The following is a 17,792-nucleotide window of genomic DNA, read 5'->3' as shown; positions in this document are numbered from 1 at the left end:
ATCTGCACCACTTCTTCTAAATCATATTCATTATTCTTGAAAGGAGCACTTAAAATCACTAGCAACTTCTATAATAAATGTTTCTAATTGATCAAAATATCATGGCTTATAGAATACTAATGCATAGCTATGTTTGAAGTCTAAACTGGCTCGAAGAGAGCTTTAAAAATATAGCTCAGGCTCCCAAAATCTAATACTAAAAAAAAATCAACATGGAATTGTTTGTGAAATATGAAAAAGGCACCTATCTTAGTATTGGAGCAAAAGGCTCAAAGCAAGACTACAAGTCAATAAGACAGCATTGTGTGTGTGTGTGTGTGTGTGTGAATGTTAAAAAGTTTGGGATTAGAATTCCTCTTTAAAACATATAATGCACTTTGTAACCGTGATGAATAATTCATCAGTCACTGCTGGGTGCATATGTATATTTAATGTGGAAGGTCACCGTCTATCACTGAGGTCCCTGCCCTCACTCCACAGTGCTTCTGAATTCAATTTATGGAAATACCATAAAATGCCACTGTCCCTTGATGTGACAATCCATAGTTTTAATCATTATTATACCTTCGGGTTCTTCCAATTAGTTTTGGAGCAAAATGCTATAGCTTAAATTTAATTTTCATCATTTATATTTCATGCTCAGGCTGTTCATTTAGGGAAACTGGAATTGTGACCTCAGGGATGTGCGAGCTGTGCTGATAATCTCTGCCCCCTGAGTGTCTGCTCATTGCCGACAATCCTCCTCAACAGCACCATTTAATCTGTTAACTCTTTAGGTACAAGAGGCAGATCCTAGGGTGGCTCTGAACTAACTCCTTACTTAGGAAGCAGCCAAGTTGATGTAAAAGGTATAGGAGGAGACTGGGCACTAGTTATGGAACAAGAAAAAATGACAGCGAGAATGAGAGAGAGAAATCATCTGTTTCTGTTTTCTCGGATAACACCAAAATGTCTAAGGCAATATAAAAATGTGAAATCCCTTTTGATTGGTAGTCATGCTCAGGCTGGAATCACAAGTGTGGAGCAAATCTGATCTGACACTGCTAGAAAAGCCAGCAGCCAGCATCCGTGATCTGAAATGAGCTTGTTCACATTATTTTTAGGGGAGTCCTAATCTAAGGTATAAAGTTACTTCTGCAGAACATCAAAGGGTATGCTGCGCTTGGCCATCCAGCTCTTGAATCTGCCTAAAACATGACCAAATCTTTGAAATGAAATAACCATTAAATGTTATGACCTCCACAAAAAGTAGTATTTTTTTTGGAGAAAGTATTTTCCTCATAATAAAATTACCATTATGCAAGATAACATTTTACTTTCTAATTTACCCATCTTAGGAAGATAAGAATATTCTAACCCACAAGAACAAACATATAATCCTACCTTCAAATTCCATCTAATAAAAATTTTATTCATAATCAACTTAGTCCTTTAGGAATACCAGATGTTTTTAATTCTCTACGTTAATTTAATTCAGGATGCAACTTCATAGAAGCAAAATTATATTCTTCCTTTGACTTGGTGACACTGCTAAAGATTTGTGGGAATATTTTAGTAACTTGCTCTTAAAAAAAAAACAAAACCCTCTGCAAACTGCTTGAGGAATCAAGTAAGTATAAAATTTATATATGTAATCCACTGTGTACTGCACCTTCGTAAAAGCTAATGTAAAAATTATTATAGAAATTCCAGTTTTAGCCTTTGGCTCAACAATACATTTATTCATTCAGTCAGTCACCACCTGACTAAACAACTCCTATGTGACAAGTTGTGCTGTTGGGCCCACATTCATGAGCGTATGAACATTAAATTAAATGTCTTTTCATTGGCTAAGGGGCACAACCCCAAACAGGTGATCAAGGTATTGAGTAAATCTGATCATCTCACTTTTAAGGAGATCTCTATGAATAAATAGCAAGCCCACAAATTAATTAGATTAAAAATCATTCTTAGGATTATCTTATTTACTTATTTAGCATCATCTAAGCCAGAACCTAATCTTATTCTGAAATCGCTATTTTATTTTTAATAAGTCAGAAATTGACTGATTCCCATTTGGCCACTGTCGATTTGGCATAAGGGTGAGGGTGCTGAATGTGTGCTCCTGTCCACAACTGAATTAGTCAAAACTAGTTATAGAATAAATCTGATGAATCATAAAGTCGAGTGGTTTTATTTTGTTTTGTTTTGCATGTGTGTGTGTGTGTTTAAAGCATCATAAGACAAGTGATTGTGGTCACTAAGAATTATCCTGGGTTTTATTTTTTCCTTTTATATTTTCACATGTGATTTCAAAGAAAGTTTTACTGTTTCTTGAGAAGTCCCTCAGCTCTTCGAAATTCCAAGAAGGAAACCGTAGAATGCTCATATTAATAACATATTTCTACTTTTTTAAAGTATAAAGAGCCTGAAAATTTTAGACTGAAAACTTGAATGCTATTATAATTGGTTTAATTTTTAGTTGATCCTATTAGTTGTTAACTATTAGCTGTTTGCCCAAAGACCAGTTAGGTCTGCCATCTTATACGTGGCAATTAATAAGTCTTCAAGGTAAATTCCCTTTATGTATTACATTTGCAAATCAGTCAGCTATTAAAGGAATGGCACTTGATTATTACAAGGCAAACAATTAACATAGACAAATAAGAAAACTAAAAAGAACCTCTGACCTATTAACGCTCCATATAAAGCCACTATTATAAATTCCTTGCAAGTTGATTTTATTGGCATAAAATAGGAAGCATTTTTTAAGTTATAAATTATGCATACTTTTTTTCTGTACTATTCCCTCTCCCCATCTGACTAAGTTTTATTCCAAAGGATTTGATATTTGCTCATCTCTTATAACCTCAGTTTCCTCAGGAGCACCAGCTTCTGAATTGTGCAGGTGGTGGTGACACCCGGGGGTGGAGCAGGCCCTGGGCTGGACCAAAGAGCATTTCAGTGTGGGGCAGGGCAGCAAACCCAACAGCTGGCACTTGAAGAAAACACCAAGATTGACTGCATCAACTCAATCAGCTCTGTTAACAAAATCTTACTGGGGAAAAAGCCTCTCTAAAGGCAATAAAACTCAGGAATATGTAATGTTTTCTGTCTCTAATTAAGTTACAAAACTATCGATTAAAAAAAAAAAAAGAGAGCAGACCAGACATTGATTAACTAACCCCATTTTATGTTAAAAAGGAAGCCCATTGTATTTTAATCTGTATATCAAAGGTAGCCAAAATAAATGGGAGAAACAGAGACTGTATTCCAATATAGCTCACGTCAAGTTGCGGTATAGCTCACTGGGGAGTACATAATAAATCTCAAGGCTCATCAAAGGTAGTTTTATGGAAGAAACCAGGCTGGGACTTTATTTTTGCGTTGCAGATGCGATGCCGTAAACAATAGCATGGAAGAGTCTCAAGCTGAGAAGGAAGGCTGTAGAGTTCGATATTTCTGTTAACTAGCTAACAGTAGAGCTTCAGAACACATAAGTAAACCACTTGGTGTTGGTTGACAATTGGCAACTTTAAAATTAAAGGCCAAACTGGAAAGCCTTCACATTTTCCTTTCCTTTTCTGTTGGACTAAACAGATATGCACTAAGAGTAATTTAGGAGGGAATGGCGTCATAAAACAGCAGGTATGTGCGTTGGTTTCTCAGGTAAACATCCACAATTGGTAAAGGGTATTTACAACAAAAAGCTACTTCCCATTCAATATCAATAACCTAATTCCATTGGATGGCAGGGCTCAGGCCACAGGACTGCTGACACCTGGCCCACACACAGTTGTCCTTTGCGAGGTTTATAGCAGCCTTCCAGGTTGTGTGAGACCACACTTTATGGCAGCAATTACCTTCTTCTTGGTTGTAAACAACAGAATGTGTAAGAGTAGTCACAAAATACTGCTCCCCACACTCTGCGAATATCAAATTGGGTAGTTACTCCGCGACTGGCCTTTCAGCTGGAAAGCAGTGAACTGGGATGGTGCCTCTGTCAGGGCTCTGCGTTCTGGAGTTACATAGCTGGTTAATGCAGCAGCAACTTTCCCAATTACAAATTCTATGTTCCCTGTGAGGTCCCTATTTTAGTCTCACGTTATTGCCCCTAGTAGTTAAATGGCTACAATTAATTGTAAGAGTTGACAATCAGACCATCTATGTTGAACTTGGGATCCTATGAAAAGTTACTCTCTTCTAACTTCCCAACAAGGGGAAAAAGCAAAATCAGATAATGTAATTGCTCCAAAAGCAGAAGTCAAGTCATTAATATAATGTCACTGCTCAGACAAAAAAGGAAAGGACTTCCTAAGCTCAAACAACGCATCCTATTTTTCCCAATGCCAGTCATTTCTAATGAATGGAAGACACATAATTGCTCTTCTTTCCTATGAGAAGCCAATTGAATCAGTTAATGAAACAAATTGTATTTAATTGCTGACTTGAGGCATCCAAAAAAGGGAATATAGTATTGCTTTACCATCCAAGAAAGACTTAGTCACTCAAGAATAAGTTTGAAAAGTTTCGTTTTTCCATATCAGTGCACCTCAACTTAAGCAGTAACACAAAACATGTGTCATTGCCAAGCTTCACTAAGTGACCTGCCTCAGGGCCAGGAGCCCATGCCTTTCCCCATCTCCCACTTCATTTTTCACAGTATGTCTATTACTCCCAATGGGGAGGGATTTTCTTCAAGGGCAGGGTCATGCCTTATGCATCTTTGATCTCTATGACCCTTAGACCAGCTCTTTGAACACAGAAGGTACTCAATGAATGGATGTTTGTTAAATAAAGCAAACTCGACAAAGCATGGTGGATCAGGTCACCTAAAAATAATAATATAGGTAAGAATATGAAAAGCTGTAGTGTCATGATCTAATCATGCAGTTTTGCACCGTTGTTTAAGTATTGAGCCTGGAAAGAGGGAAATACAAGTGCAGTATACAAATACAAATCAAGTATGAATGCTGTTATAAAACAGCATTCGCTACAAAAATTGACTTTGCAATTCATTCGTAACTTCTGACCAATTATTAGAAATATAGTAAGAAGGCTTTTAATAGCAGAAAAGCTCAGAAACAGAAATAAGATGTTTCATTCTGTCTCTTTCCTACATTAAAAGATCAATGTCTTGGAAAATCCATGCAGTTAACATATAACATTCCTGATATGTGATAGTCATTTTTCATGATTGAGAAATGATGTTGATTTTTTATGTTTTCTCTTTATTTTCTCAAAGCTGTTTATTTTAGATTGTTTCTCATAGGAAAAAACTCTGGAGCCCAAAGAACATTATCCAAAGGCTACCCGAGTTTAATGGCTATGGAGATAAGGCACTTTATTTTCATTAGTCACACAAATTTGCCCAACATCTGTTTTCGAATTCTCATTTACACAGCATTAAATTTGAAATCAAGTATGCATGCTGTTGGCAAAGAGTCTTTTGGAAATTTTATTCTGTAGGTTGAAGGTGTGGCTTTGTTTATTTATGAAAATTACTGAGAGATCAATACATTTACTATGCATATTTTTGTGGACAAAAATTAAGCAATAAATATCTGAAATGATGTAAAATCTGTATTTCTTCATCAAGCATCACTTAAATAACTGTTATGTGACTAGGATTGTTCTAAGCGTGCACCTGAGCTACACAGATATTTTCTAAGAGGTTATATAGGCATCAAGAATTTTAAATAAACGCTTTTCCAGACCTTCAGTTTCTGTATGTACTGCAACCTACACTGCATCAGGCTAGAAATCTACCTACGATGGATGTGTCATTTAACAGCTGTCCTCTTACTTTATAAAAGAAAGGTGTACCTCACACCTATCTTGAATCTTCCCAGAGTGCACTGCCTCCGTGTACGCAAACCTATAGGACACTAAGCAAAGGCCGCTCGAAACACTGGCAGCGGTGTGAGAAATGACGTTCCCCCAACGCTGGGACGCGCAGCCTCACAGCCACGGCCAGTGCGGTCCTTGGCAGACCCCATCAGTGTCATCTGGGGAACTTGTTAGACATGCAACATCTTAGGCCCTGTCACGGGAACGTCAAAATCTCAAGGTGATTCCTATGCACATTAAAGTTTGAGACATGTTGGTTTCCAATTTTTTTGTTTGTTTTCAAGAGGAGAGACTAATCTAGCTGTCAGCTTATCAACAAAAGTTACTTTCGATGTAAGATTATCAAGTGATTTTTTTCACATAACATCAAATATCAAATTCTCTAACTCATTAAAAATGATATCTTTTGCAACCATTTAAACTTAAATGTAGGGGACATATTGTATTTCAAAGTCATTTAGGACTATGTGAGTGAAAATTGTGAAGACCTCTGCTCAAAAGTATCCTCTCCACTGCCTAAAAGAGTCACTCTGGGACAGAGATAAGAGGGGTGACATCATGAGGGTGATGTTGAGAAACAGATCCTGGCAACAGAGAAAGGTGAACAGATGTTTCGTAGGACTGAACAGGACCGTGGTCATCAGACCAGTGATTCCCAATCCACGCCTACATATCAAAAATACATTAAAAATTTTTAAATAAATAAATCGGGACTCACAGCTACAATTCTGAAACTAGATCTGAAATAACATCTGCATTTCTAAATGGCTCTCAGGTGACCCTAATGGACAGCAGAGAGGGTCAATATTTCCCTGGATCTCCTTCTGCTCTCATGTGGTGTGTTGGAGGAGGGAGCGGCCAGGCATGGTAGCAGCCTCCTTCTGGAACTGAGACCTGAAATCCAAGCACAGTAAATATTTTTCTACAAGCTCTTCCCATTTGTCTCTCAGGTTCTGCAGAGAAAGAAGAGGCAAAGGATAGTTCACACAATTTTAGCTTGACCAATAAGAAGCCTGGGCATTTTCATGAGTTGAGCAGTTTTCAGGATTATGGGGAGAACTGAGAGCAAATTTTGGAAATATTGCGATGTTTATCAGACATCGAAGGGGAGATGTTGAGTTGGATATATCAGTCTGGATTTCAGGTAATTATAAAGATATGAATTTGAGAGTCATCTGCATATATATGGTATTTAGTTTAAGATCTGGATGAGATTGCCAAGAATCTGAGAGTCAATGGAGAAAAGATCCCTAGACCCAGTCATGCAGCCCTCTGCCCACATGTGCCAAATTCAGTAATTAAGCCTTCACCCTTCCTTAGCAAACCCCTCAGGGACATTTTAACCCAATAGGCCATTCCCTACATTCCTCCTAAAATACTTTTTTATTTTATATGTCTGAGAATCGTTTGCCTGATTTCCCTTCCTTACAGCCATTTCTTTGTTGGCTCTGATTGTCTGACTACACACACACACACACACACACACACACAGTTGGCAGGTGACCTCCTAATCTCACTGACTCACTTTCAACAACAACAACAACAAAAACCCACAAAATTGAACACATTGTGTAACAGCAACTCTCCTAATATCTGAAATACTTCCATAAGCCAAGCAAACAAATCCCAGCTCTAAAGAAGATATTCTGGCAGAGAAGAAATATAACAAAAAAATTAATGAATAAAGTATATAGTATCTTAGACAATGATAAGCCCAACTGAGAAAAATAAGGACACAGAAGGACTTATAAAATCTCAAGGCTTATAACAATAGTAGCAATGTATTGAAACATATCAAATATATAAAAATCCATGATACAAGAAAAAACAACCACCCTTCATTGATTAATTTCATTGATTAATTTCAGGTTTCTAGGATAATAGCTTATTAGAAAAATGGATCAACAAAAGTAAAGAATCAATCATTTATCTTGCCTTTTCTGTACATACTATATTTCAGGAAAACCAAGTAGATGATGAGATAAATGTATTCTTTATAGAATAATTCTAACTTATAAATGCCAAAGTTAAGTCTAATTGAAAAATTACTTTTTTTGCAGCAAAGAATGAAAGAATTCATCTGGAAAGTAATCACAATGCTAAATTAATTTGGTGAGAGGTTGGGAATTTTACAATGGATCATTCAAGCTCACAACACCTGGATGAAATGATTGATTTAATATCATTACACATCTCCTGATGTCATAGACTAAGTACACAGAACTGCCTATGAAATATTCTTGCCAAAAAATTGAACTTGTATCCAGTCAAGCCTCCAGACAGAAAAAGCAATTTACAGAAAATAAGGGAGATAGAGAAATGTAAGGACCCTGCAAGCACACTCAGCTAAGTCAACAAGGTGAATCCTTATTTGGATCCTAGATAAATAAACCAACTGTAAGAAGATATTTTGAAGGCACAACTGGAACTATGAATATTTCCTGGCAGTTACAGTATTCTAAGAAATTATGGTTAAAACTGTTAGATGTGATAAATTACTGTTTCTTTTTAAGTATCCATAAACCAGTTCAACAAATGCTTAACTCATCTTTGACATGGTGTTTTTACTAAACTCCAATATTTTAAAAATTTGATTTATTTTAAAGCAAAGACCAGATGTCACAATTTAAACATTAAAAGAATTCTACATGTACCTCTAAGAGAGAAGACATGTAATTTGCTGCCATAACTGCATTTCTGAATTATTAGACAAAGAGTAGAGCTTCAACAAAAGAAAAGATTTACCTTCATATATTATCATTTTATGGACACATACTTGAATTCTCTAGTCAGCTGCATACAAGTTTGGGATTGGCCTGAGGCATAGTATTGAACTCAGCGTAGGTGGTAGTGTCTACAATGGCCACCTCCTGGTCTTCATGTCAGTGTGAAATCCCCTCCCCTTGAGTGTGGGCTGGATGTCATGACTCATTTCTGATTAATAGAATATGGTAGAAGGGATGAGATCCCTTCTGAGATCACAGTATCAAAGACTGTGGTTTCCACATTGGGTGCTTTGGCTCTCTCTTACTCTCTCAGATCTCTTGCTTCTGGGGAAAGCCCGCTGCCATGGTGTGAAGAAGCCCTGTAGGGAGAGCCACATGACTAAGGCTGAACTCTGTCAAAAGCCCCGTGAGTTCAGAAGCAGATCCTCACCCAGTTGAAATTCCAGATGACAGCAGAGCCATCCAACAGCTTGACTGCTACTTTGTAAGGGAGGGACTCTAAGCAAGAACCACCTAGTTATATAATCTGGGGTTCCTGACCCACAGAAATGGTGAGATAATAAATGTTGGTTGCATTCCACTGTGAAGCCTGAAATATTTATTACTCAGCTATAGCTGACAGATACAATCAAAATAAGAAGGATAGTTAGAAACCTCTGGGGGAGGAGGGAATGTTAGGGTAGGCAAAGGAATTTTGCTTTTCTTTCTCTCTTTTGCTGGGTTCTACATATTACTAACCCACCACCATCAATGAATGTTGCCTTGTGGAAATCTCTAACTCATACCCTTGTGTTTGCCTCCAGCTTCACCTGTATTTATTTTGCCTCATTCCTCTCTTTTTTTACTTTTATTTTTCCATACCACCTACTTGCTTTTACTCAGTCTTTTAAAATTATAAAATTACTTAAGAAATGATAATATAAGTTGTTTTAGCTATTAGGAAAACATTACATCCTTTATTGTAGTAATATGGAATTTTCCTGCCCCTATGGAGAGCAATACAAAGGAGAGGGTAACTATCTCACACCTCTGAGCTAGATCCAGCAAAACACTGTCTTTTTAAAGGTGAAAGAGGCCCGGCCGGGTGTGGCTCATCGGTTGAGTGTCAACCTAGGATCCAGGTGATCGGAGTTCGATTCCCGGTCAGGGCACATGCCCGGGTTACGGGCTCGATCCCCAGTCCGGGGCGTGCAGGAGGCAGCCGATCAATGACTCTCTCATCATTGATGTTTCTATCTTTCTCTCTCCCTCTCCTTTCCTGTCCCTGAAATCAATAAAGACATACACCATAGAGTACTATGCAGCTGTAAAGAAGAAGGATCTCTTACCTTTTGGGACAGTACGGATGGACCTGGAGAAAATTATGCTAAGTGAAATAAGCCAGGCAGAGAAAGACAAACATCACATGATCTCGCTTATATGTGGAATCTAAAGAACTTAATAAACTGATGAACAGAATAGATTCAATGACATGGAAGCATAGATGAGACTGACGAATCTCAGAGGAATGGAGGAGGGTGGGTGGCGGGAGGGGGAGAGAGTAACCAAAGAGTTTATATGCATATATGCACAACCCAAGGACATGGACAATGGTAGGGAGAGGGACTGGGGAGGGGGATGGGACGAGGTGGAACCGGTCATTGGGGAGAAAAAGGGACATCTGTAATATTTTAAACAAAAATAAAATTTTAAAAAAAGATATATTAAAAAATAAAAATAAAGGTGAAAGAGGATGTCACTACCTTGGAGTATTTGGGGAAAAAAAGAGTAATTTAGATTTTTCACTGTGGGTGTTTTATAACTCTAGCCCTTACCTAGCAAAGGAGGATTGCTCAGTCATAAAGTTAAATCAAGATGCTAATTAAGAAGAAATATGAAACTCTTTGCTATTTGGTTCAACACTATAAGAACTGATCTACGTGCTATTTGTATAAAATAATTTCCCAACAGTGACAGCACTAGCAGAGCTACGGTGTTTCCTGACATCTCATTGTAATTTGTTTAAAATAAAACTGGAATCATGATTTCACAACATTAAATTGAATGATGCATCCACTTTGAGAAAAGGTGGGACTAGAGAGTCAGTACAGAGAGCAGAGGCTGAGTGAGCGCATCGTCTGTGTCTGCGTCACCATCATCGCACGGAGCTTAGATGACAGGGGCTCTTCTCAGTAATCTCTGTCCTCTAGCTCTTTGGTTCTCACAGAGAGCCTGTGAGGTAGGTCCTAATCTTATCCCCATTTTACCAGGAGGAAAATGACATAGAGAGACTAAATACTTGCCCAGGGATTTGATCTACCAAGTGTGCAGTCATGTTCTTTATCCCCATACAGAACTTTAATACTCAATTTAAAGTAGTATTTGGCTTCACTAGAATCAATATTAATAGGACCCAAACCAAGAGCACTGAGTCTATCATGGCAGAGGCCTTACTGTGCATAGAGATGCAGAAGCACACACACATGCACGCACATGCATTAATACTACCATGCTAATTAGTAATGTTTGTGCACTTTTGATTTTTTAAAGGTTTGTTGCCAAGGCAATAAGCACTGAGCTATAAATCTTCACATAGTATCATAAGTAGGGTCAAAGATTATAAATGCTAATTAATGAGGGACAATCAACAATTTCATGTTTTTTCTTAACATCTTGATATTTATCTAAAAGTGAGTAATCCCTTTATTTGCTATCTAAGCAATAATTGTCTCTGGATTATATTTGTTAATCAAGTAAACATTTTGTTAAGGATCATAACCATTAACAGAATATTTGGGTTTCCAGCTCCAAGTACCATTATTAAAATTTTATTTGTCCTCACCTTATATTTGCTATATTTGCAACAATTTATTCACACTTAATTGTGATTTATAGCAGTGTACATTTGTTATTAAAAGAGAAAAACACAAATAGCATGCCTTTTATTCTCTGTCCTGTACCATCTTCAACATTTAAAGTTTACCATCTTGTAAACTTTAATATAATTTTTTTTCTGTTTTCACTTGAATATTTACTTGCAGTACTTCATAAAGAGCAGGGCAATGAATGTTAGAGAAACTCGTTTCACTGCTTGAAGACAATGTTATTCTGAAGATTTCTATTACTGTCATTCTTAAGAGAGCACAAAGATAACTGATGCTTAGCAAAACTTTAAAGCATTACTTTGAGCCAGTGTTTCTTTTTATTTCTCTCTTACTACCATAGTTTCAAACATTGTTAATAAAGAGAGTTGCATTGCCACTTTGCCTCACAGTGCAGGCTGCCTTTCCTGCTGATGAGTGAGAACCAAGTAAGAGCCCAGAGCTCACCAAACTCAAAGTAGAATTACAGAAGGGGGGTAACTCTTGTGGAGTTTCTCCGTGACATCCTGAATTAATGCTCACACTCAAGGAGGGCCCTCCAGTACTGCTTACTTAATTTACCAATTAAGGAGAAATCCTTTGCACGGAGTCAGTGGGATCCTGCAGTAGTTTTCCTGAATTAACTGGGATGGTTTTTATCTTGCTTTGATGGTGGAAACTGGGCCACTTTAGATTCTGCAAATGGACCCCAGAGAGGTCAACATAAATACAAAAAGGTTCTTCTGTCAACATAAATAAATGGGATTTTTTTTTAAAGTGTGTTAAGAGATCATTTGAGCATAATGCACATTTTACAATTGTTCATGCATAGTCTCTTCTGTGAGAATCAGGAAAATCTAAATTGTAAACTGCATAACATCTTATAGCTCACCTTCTTCAGAGTTTGTCTGGTGTGCAAAACCTGATTTTTATTATGCAATTGATATAAAATTTGATAAAATGGGACAAAATCTTAGGGCTGAATATGATGCCTTCAGGTGAACTGGTAGAAGATTAAATAACTTTTTTTTTTCTGTCTAACATCCTAACTCACTTCTGATTTCATAAAGCATATCAAATATTATGTGGGCGCTTTATGCTTTTATAAACTCTTGAACCCACTGAGCTAACAAGACTGGAATTCCAATGAGTTAGAGACCTACGCTAGTTAAACATGTCCACAGGCCCCTCCCTCATGCTGCCTCCCTCCCTTGAGGGGCTCGGTGCTGCTTCCCCTCAAATAAAAATCTAATCTAGTCTTTTATTAGGCTGCATTATGGTCTGGGGGCACCAAATAGTCTTTAGTAAAGAAAGGAAAATAAACTGCATACCTCATTATATATATCTCATATATATATATAATCACATATATAAAACCTATATTACCATTTATATTTATATATGTATATATGTACTCACAGACACACACACATACACACACACTAACAAACTAAGTCATGGCTTGAAATCCTCACAACTTTTAAACCCATGAATTATAAGGCTTCCTCAATATCAAGCACTTAATTAAATGTCTTGATGGTTGCTAAAAATAAATCAGGCATTCTTTAACCATGGACTATTAAGTTAATAGCACACAGTTCTCATTTTCTTCTTTCAAAGATTTCAGAGCTTGTGAAAAGAGGCAGATGGAGCGCCAACACAGCACAATCTATTTTTAATGTGCAGAAGAAGCAGAGAACACGAATGTCAATATCCTCAATTTGTCAACAGAGCTAACACAGTTTTTCATATTCTCAGTGATCACGCCTCTTTTCCTCTTGGATCAAAGGCATAGCAAGAGTGCAGGATGGACCATCAGATGTCGCTGAGCAGGCAACCAGGAGAGAGAGAATCTCTGTCCTACTCTTCAGCCCTGGTTGCCCATGCTTCCCCTTGGCCCTGCTCAGGTCAGTTCTTTACTGCCCAATTCCACAGCTTCCTTTCAAGTCTAATTTTCTTGCATTTCTCTTTTCCAATTAGAGTGTATTTGTCAATGTCAGTTGTATTCCAAATATTATTCCAGCTTCTGCAATTTTATGGAATTAAAAGACATGGGGTGAGTCATAGGGAGGGTAGAAGAAAGTAGCAAGTGCTGTAAGGCACAAGCCAAGGACAAAAGGATGGAAGATTGTGGATTTTAAATTTCCCAGGATGTTAAAGAGATTATGCCAGGCCTTCCTGCCTAATAGTTATTAAAGAAGGCGGTATTGTGAAACAGTGTGGTACTTTGAAAGCAAGCTAGGATTCACACAATACATGCCACGCTCTGAACACTCTTGAAGAAATCCCAAACGTCTTTCATTTGTTTTCTGATACCCTTAGGCTGGAGTTGAACTTGAGGGAATATGAATGAAGACCTGCTACAGGATGACACTCCTCTGCAAAGAATAGACGAATTTCCACCCTTAAGGAGCTTAAAAAGCACTTTGCTTTATGTTGGAAAGAAACAGTTAAAAGTCCAGTAAGCAACATCCTCCATATTTTTTCACTAACTGATCTTGTGGACATTTAGTAAATATGATAGACTAAAAGATTCCCCATCAAAGCCAAGGCAGGCCAAGGGAAATGGAAAGAGGAACACTGTGAGATCCCTGTCTAGATAGGGAAAAAAATGCCAGTTTGCAGAATGTTTTTTCCCAAAGGATCTTTGACATGTAAGTTTGTGATAATTTTTATTTCCTCCAGGAAATCTACTTCTATTAAGTGAGGGTCAAAAGAGTATATTCTTGTCTCCAAAATACAAAATAGTTAATTGATCTGTTCAAATAATGTTTCCAAGTCCCTCTTGCCACACAATTACAATTAGGTTTGGATGGTGTATTTGCTCTTTTTGATTTCTTAGACCATAAATATGTGGCCAAGGTCAAGACTGAATGTGTTTGTTCTATAAATATCTAATGCTCTGTGGGTCGCCCATAAAACAGATTTACACCGTCCATCAATTTTTTATATTAATTACTAGGTTACAAAGAAAGCATCAGTTCACTACAGAATTTGGTTCTATTTGATCTATCACAAATTAATTTTTTTAAATAATTAATAGAATATAATGTATATATGAAGTATAAAAACAAAGAAGATAATTACTAAGGGTGGTATTGGGCAGAGATTTTTATACAACATGTTTGCATGAATCAATTTTAGGAGTACATCTGAGACGCATATTATTTTTGAAATAATATGCTATATTTTAGAAGTTTTAACCTTGAAGTTATTAGTAAGTCTATAATACAGAAAACATTTTGATAATATATATAACATCTTTGCCTTATTTGAACACAGGAATGAGAATCTACATTAAAATTTATATCAAATTTAAAAAAATAAAATAAAAAATTAGCTCCTCTTTCCCAAGCTAAATTAATCTGGAGAAAATACTAGTCGCGATAAAAACAGTACAATCACATGAGGTCTAACTGGCTCTGACTTATCTGATTTTTAAGCACTGCTGTGTTCCTCCTTCACAAATTCTCCCAAGGATTTCTAGAAGTCCTGGGAGGGATCTCTGCGATGGGCTACAAGCCAGCTGTCCTGACCACTACTTGGCGTTTATACCTTTTTACTCTCTGGTTATCACGGTAATTTCTTCTATTGCTCCCAGAGGGAAAAGCCACAAAGTCTCTATCCTGCTCATGTCCCAAAGAAACTGATGGGACAAAGTGGAGATGTGGGACCTTATGTCAAGGGGACGCTCTCCCATTGCCGTTCTGTTGCAGGTGGCTCTGGAAGAAGACGCCTTTGCATCTTAGTGTCCATGGAGGTGTAAGTTTAATTGCTTTATAAACATTTCTCACACATTTACTATTGTCACTTGCTTATGATAGCATCAAGCAAGAGTCTGTGGGGACCAGACCAGAGGACAACCTGAATCAAAGAAACTGGGCTGCTTTTAAAATGATTCCTCTCTACTAACACTGGCCAGTGATCCCCAAACACCTTTAGCTCCTCGATCCTTTCCTTCCCATCCCACAAAGTGTCTCCAACTTAAGTGCAAATGGACCACGGTTGACCTGCTCCACCATCCTGCAGGGCTGAGTTCTGAGACAAACACAATTTACGTTCTAGCTAGGAAATTTGTTACCTGATTACAGAGACTTTTAAAATAATTCTTTAAAACAAATTTTATTTCCATACTTTGACTAAAATTAATTTTATATAAATTATGACAATATATACATTGCAATATACTCAACACTATTTAAATGTAAGTAGGTTAGCCATCTGCTTGGGTATTCAATGGGACAATAAGTGTCCAGGTACTGGGAACTAGGTACTATGGGGCTATGGGCGGTAAAAGGGTTGTGTATTATAGTCCTGCAGGTCCAGAAACATAGAAAAATGTGTTTCCTCATTATATGGGTCTCTGACCACCAGAAAACCTCATACTAACATCCTTTGGAAAAAACTCAAATGGGATTATTAAAATATGATGATTATGTCTGTATACTTTACATGAAATATTATGGCAGGAAGCAAAATAAATTATGCATTAGGTTTTTCTCCTGTAAAACAATGACTATGTTTCATTAGGACCCTTGTAACTTGAGTAACAGAAAACAAAGTCATCGACAATAACCTCAAGACATGGTAATAGGAGTTGGGATGATAAAACATAGACAAAGTGGTGTCCTGAACATTAATGTTTAAAGTCAGGATCCTCTGCTACAAACTCCAAACAATGAACATCAAAAGGAGACAGCAAGTCGATTATTACTGTAACAAATGCTTTTTGTTAATAACAAAACACTTCTTGAGGAGAGCGCTTTGCTGATAATTAGAGCTTACTAAGGAAAAAGTCTGCTCTTATCTTGAACTACCTATTCCTCGGAGTGATGATCCTTTGCATTTCTCACCATTTCTCATGTCGCAGTTACCCTCCTGGCCTCACTCTCCCCTCCTATCTTGGAGACATGCAATGCCTTGCACATAATAGATTCACTGAGAATTCAGAGACTAGCAGCCCCTGAGTTAGGATAGCAGAAGTCAGGCGGTGCCTGATACGCCTCCTCGCAGCTTCCCATTAAAATACCACAAAGACATTAAAAAATGAAGGAAGCACAAAAAGTTTCAAACATAAGAATAATGCCCTATCGTTGGATATCTTTTATTAACTTATTTAAGAAGTTTGGGCCCAGGTTAATTTAATAAAAGGCCAGAAGGAAAGCAAGCAAACAAAGAAGCACACACACTAAGTTCGGGGGGTGGGGGGTGGGGGGACACTGGGCTGGTGATTCCAGCCTCTCTTTATTCTACAGCCTTTGCAGACCTGAGCCCTACCCAGCTGGCTCTCTCTTTTTTCCAGTTCTAACATATTTCATTAGCCTTAGAATTGTGACGTGTGGCGGGTCTTATGTCATATTATTGTCATATTATTGTCATATTATTACTAACAAATATTTGATCACTTCCTCTTACAGGGGAGACCTTAACATATAATCCCTTTCTTAAAATAGTTTAGACTTTAATGCTACATTCCCATTTAAAGACCACATTGTTTCCCTATTGTTATGAAATAAACATCCAACTATTCTGTAGGCTTCCCACAACCTGGCCCTGTCAAATCTCTCTTGCTGTTCTCTCCTTACTTCTCAACATTGCCAAAAAAAGATTTCCAGGAAAAATGTGATATCAAATGCAGCACCACCCACCTATCAGGAACTGAAAATCAGTGTTTGCAAACAGAACAATCAGTATGTTTTATTCATTTAAAGATCCTGTCTTTTGTCTCTTTAACCTCTGACAAGTGCTGACTCTAGAGAGAAAGGTTTCTTCTCCCTGGTCGCAGGCGTGTGCACGCACCAGACGTGTCTAAGCCTTGAACCCGGATACACTAGCGCGGGCGCCGTCCCCACCAGCCCTTACTGCTTATCAGAGCTACCTGTGCGGACAGCGAGCTGTGAGATGCGTAATCCACAGCGTGCTTCAAGTGCTGTGAACTTGGACGGGTACACAACATTCCTCTTTTTTCACAATTGCTTCCACTTAATGTCATCTGTCTCTAAATTGAGAATCACCAAAATGAGTGCTTTGGTTGTATCCCACACAATATCTAATGTTGTCATCCTTCACGCAATTAAGATACAAATGGATGAAAATGCAAAGTTTAACCAACATCTGGGAGGGAAAAAATCTAAAAGGTAAGTGAGAGGGAAAAAAAAAAAACCTTCTTGATTGTCTTCAATTAAGAAAGCATCAGCTACCCTTTAAACTTAATTATTTTTCCTTCCTTAAAATCACTAAACATTTTCTCTTTTCCTGTTGGCACTTTCAATTCTTACTTATCCTGCATTTAATTTACCATTCTCATATTTATGAGGCTTGTAAAATATAATTTTCATACTTGGATTCCAACCATACTTATAATTGAATTGAAAAAGCTATGCTTTCAGATTATCAA

The sequence above is a fragment of the Miniopterus schreibersii genome (assembly GCF_964146895.1).
Source record: "Miniopterus schreibersii genome assembly, chromosome: 4".
In the NCBI taxonomy this organism is placed as follows: domain Eukaryota; kingdom Metazoa; phylum Chordata; class Mammalia; order Chiroptera; family Miniopteridae; genus Miniopterus; species Miniopterus schreibersii.
This window is presented reverse-complemented; position numbering follows the sequence as displayed.